Source organism: Pteropus vampyrus, unplaced genomic scaffold (assembly GCF_000151845.1).
Source record: "Pteropus vampyrus isolate Shadow unplaced genomic scaffold, Pvam_2.0 Scaffold145, whole genome shotgun sequence".
Lineage (NCBI taxonomy): Eukaryota > Metazoa > Chordata > Mammalia > Chiroptera > Pteropodidae > Pteropus > Pteropus vampyrus.
In genome coordinates this window covers 573,278-577,352 of record NW_011888926.1, presented here as the reverse complement: position 1 = coordinate 577,352, position 4,075 = coordinate 573,278, and the positions used below count along the sequence as shown (strand labels likewise).

The following is a 4,075-nucleotide window of genomic DNA, read 5'->3' as shown; positions in this document are numbered from 1 at the left end:
CACCTCCTGCCGCGCAGTGCCCTTCCCGGAGCGAGTCCTCGTCGCTGGTGAGTGGGGACGGCGCGCCGAGGGGGCGGAGAGCAAGGGACCCCCCGCGCGGGGGCGACGGTCGACAGCGCCCGCCAGACAGGCGCGGGGCCCGAGGGGAAACTGAGGCCGGAGCCGCGGGGTGGGGACCCGAGGGGCGGCCGCGGGGCTGCACTAGGGGCTCGACTGCCGCGTCAGACGGCGGGCACTTGGGCAGCCCCGCCCCGCTCCCTCCCACCTCTGCCCGGTCCGGCCCGGCCCGGCCGCTGGGTCCCGCTGGGTCCGGGGAAGCAGAGCCCCCGGGAGGGGCCAGACACCCCTTCTCCTGCCTGTTCCTGCTGATGAGCCCGTCGGGGCAGGGGAGGGCGGGAGGGGCCCAGGAGATCGCTGTCTCCAGACCCGCTGGAAACTCTCATTTCTAGGAGAGGAAACCCGGGCCGGACTGGGGAGGCGATTCGCCCAAAGTCAGGTCCCTAGTTTCCAGTCCAGTGCTCAGGTGAGCTGGAGCCTGGACAGGGGACTGGTGTGGGACCTGCCTGCCCCCTGCCCCCCCTGCAGAGACGCTCGGGGCCCGGGTGCGATGGGTCGTGGGGCTTCCGGCAGTGGACATGCTGCTGAGTGCGGGGTCAGCCAGGCAGATGTCTGTGGCCTGTTCTGGGCTGCGAGCCTCTCTGGCTGGCCTGCCAAGGCCCGGTGGTACTTGGTACCGGCCACTGGCACCGCAGGAGGGGCAGGACTTGAGCCTCCCCTTGGGACTGAGGCTGTTCGGAAAAGATCGTGCGTAAGGCCAGGATGTCAGAGGAGGCTGTGTGCGAGAAGCACCCGCCCACGGAGCTTGGCACACAGCGGCCCTCAACCAGAAGGCGGAGCTGCCAGGATGTGGGCAGAGGGCCTTGGTCTCTGTGGGGTGGAGCCTCCCCTCCCTGCCCCTCGCAGCAGGCGGCCGCTTCTCTTGGGCAACAGCACTGGCCCTGGAAGGCCCTGAGGAGCAAGGGCGGGAGGGTGGCCCGCCTGTTGGTGGGGCAGGGAGCAGGCTGCTTCTTCCCGTTTCCAAGTGGCTGCTCAGCATCCCCGGAGGGAGCTCACAGGTAACCTTGGGCCCCCGAAGGGAGCCTTTTGAACTGGGGGAAGCCGAGGCTCACCCGGGAACCCTTCATTGGCCAGGGTTACAGAGCTCCAGCCGTGGAGCCAGGGTTTGAACGGGGTATGGGGGTGCGGGATGGGGGGTTCGGGTTGACAGGGAGGGAGCCATTTTTTACTCTGCACAGTCTTGTCTTTTTATTATTTTGGTTTCAAATCTGGGTTTCTTTTATTTGTATTTTATTCTACTTATTTTTGGTTGTGTGAGCAATGCCTGGATGTGCTCTGTGTTTAAAAAAGTAGTCGGGCTCACTAAAGCAAATTCCCCCCAAATCCCCCCCATATCCCCCCGGCCCCACCTCGGCCCAGACCTCCCGGGTTACCAGCTGGATGTGGATCCTTCCAGACTTTTTCATAGTGAAAAAGCTCCACGGAGGTTATAATGAGGAGGAGTTACTGTGAATTGTTACTGGGACAGTGGTGGCTCCAGGGAGAGGGGTCAGGGGGGCTGGGGACGTCTGGGGAGGGAGGGATCAGAGAAAGAGCGAAACTCTTTGTGCTGCTTTTGGGCAGTTTTGTCACCTTCTCCATGGAGGGTCACCTTCTCCAGGGAGGCCCCGGAGAACGGGACTCCCCCAGAGACCCACTTAACAGACAGGGACACAAGAGGCCGGGAGAGTGGAGCGTCACAAGTTCTGGGTCCCACCTTGGGAAAAGAGGGGGCTGAGATCCTGTAACTGCTGCCCCACTGCCCTGTGGGGGCGGGGACATTGGCCCTGGGGCTGGAGAGAGGCTGTCTTCCCTGAGAGAACCTTCTGGCACCAGGCAGAGGGTGGAAAGGCTGAGGTGGGGTGGGAGCAGCCTGAGGCCTGATCTTGCCCTGACTTGCAGACTTCTGGGAAGGGCCTCAAGTGCCTTGTTGGGAGGAGGGAGGAGGCTGAGGGAGGTGAGGTGACAGTCTTTATGAGCGGCTGTATGGCCCAGACCTGAGGCCAGCACACTCCCGGCTCAGGGGGTAGGGTGGCGTTGTGGGCCCCAGAGTTACAGAGGCCTAGAAGGTTCGTGACTCCCAGTCTCTGGCAGTTTCCTCGCCTGGACAATGGGAATAGTTCGGAGGAGTCTACGGGGGAGGCTGAGAGGGCCACATGGTTCGGGCCCAGGGCGAAGCAGCAGCTGATCCCCTCCCCTGTGGCCACTGTGAACAGTAAGTGAAGTAAAGACCGTCAGGACAAGCCCAGCCCCACCCTACCCTCGCCACCCTACCCTCGCCACTAATTTCCAGAGGCCTAGAGCCTCCTCTGGACCCCAGGTCCCGAGCCCTCTGCTTGGCTGTGTTTGGCACCAGGCCTTGAGCCATTTTCACCCACTTAGTGTCCCACGGGCGACTGGCTGACGTTTCCTCAGCCTTGGGTCTATGCCACGGGGCCGCTTCTTTCCCTGAAGGGAATGGGCGAGTAGCCCCCAATACTCACACCCATAGCCCCTCATCTGGTCCTCAGCTGAGCCTCCCCACCACCCCATGAAGCAGGCAGGGCAGCTTGTACCCACCGGACATAGGGGGAAACTGAGGAGGATCAGAAGAGCATTCGCCTGGGGTCACCAAGCGAATTGGTGACCTCTGACAGAGATAGACGTAAAGGACATGTGGGTAGCTCTGTCCTTCTGCCTGAGTCCTGAGCCTCTTACCAGACATGGGTGCTCCCTGGCCCTCCCCGACCCTCCCTGGGGCCCCAGAGCAGATCTGAAGCCTGCCAAGGTCAGCTGCCCTACGCCCAGCCTGGCCCCGCATGACTCAGCTCTGTGGGTCCCCCGGTAGGGCGACTCAGGAGCTGGGCAGTCTCCAGGAGGCCTCAAGAAGCTCCCTGCCTGGCTCTTTCCACGTTGGGGCATCTGGCTTCCCTGTTTTCTGACCCTCTGATCCCCTAGGCCCAGTGGAGCATACACACAGCCAGGCCCTGGAAGGGGCAGCCTGGGGTGGGGACAGAGCCCTGGGCTGAGACCCTACTCTGTCGCTCTGGCTCATAGGGAAGCCCCTACTCCCTAGTGGGCCCCTTCTGTACAGTGGAGGACTTAGATGGTGGGCTCTAAGGCCTGGTCAGCTGGCATGTCAGGCGAGTCCTTTGTGGGGATTTCCTGGACAGTGGCTGGGTGCTGTGGCAAGGTGACATGACCCCCCAAAAAAAACCTTGGGGAGAAGTATGGGCACATGCTGTAATGTGGGTAAACCTTGAAAACACACTCAGTGAAAGAAGCGAGACCCCACAGGACACATATTGTACGATCCCAGGAACCATCCAGAAAAAGTAAATCTGTAGCGGCAGGAAGCCCCCTGAGGGTGAGGGACGAGGATGTGGGGGCTCTTTTGGGGTGATGAAATGTTTTAGAAGTTGATATCGATGGTACTTGCACAGCATGGGGACGGTACTAAATGCCACTGGATCCCATACTTTGCAATGGTCAATTTCTCATAATGTGAATTCCACTTCAATTAAAGAAAAATAGGGAAAAAAACCAAACTAGATGGTAGCCACTTTGGGTCTCAGAGCAGGAGTCATGTGGAGGAAGTAGGTGATTGTGCAAGTTACCGTCCAAACCAGGATGCTTCTTTTTAACGTTTTATTTTGAACTAGTTTTAAATTTACAGAAAAGTTACAAAAGTATAGAGTTTCCACATACTCTTCACCTCACTCTTCGCCCGGCTTCCCCTAACGGGGCCATGATCAAAGCCAGGAAATTAACACTGCTGGACCTGGCCAGAATTCTCTGCTTTCCCACTACTGTGTTAAGCCTGCCCCAGCACCCCATCTGGGGTCCCACAGTGCAGTTTAGTGATTTCTCCTTAGTCTCCTGCAGTTGGTGACATTTCCCTGGGTCTTTCCTTGTGACCTTGACACATTCGAAGATGCTAGAGCAGGGGTCCCCAAGCCCCGGGCCGTGGACAGGTACTGGTTCGGAGCCTGTTAGGAAC

General features: G+C 59.9%; 1 protein-coding gene across 3 annotated transcripts in view; it reads left to right on the top strand.

The window, feature by feature from the left end:
* The first annotated feature begins 6 nt into the window (after positions 1-6).
* Positions 7-4,075, top strand: part of TSPO (translocator protein) — a 13,709-nt gene continuing 9,640 nt past the window's right edge. The window contains exon 1 of one of the 3 annotated variants that reach the window (XM_011368990.1): positions 7-47. The gene's annotated coding sequence lies outside the window, so the exon portion shown is untranslated. Of the gene's footprint in view, positions 48-501; positions 524-945; positions 1,116-4,075 lie in introns of those variants that run through there. The other 2 variants (XM_023535912.1, XM_011368992.2) reach the window with 2 other exon arrangements.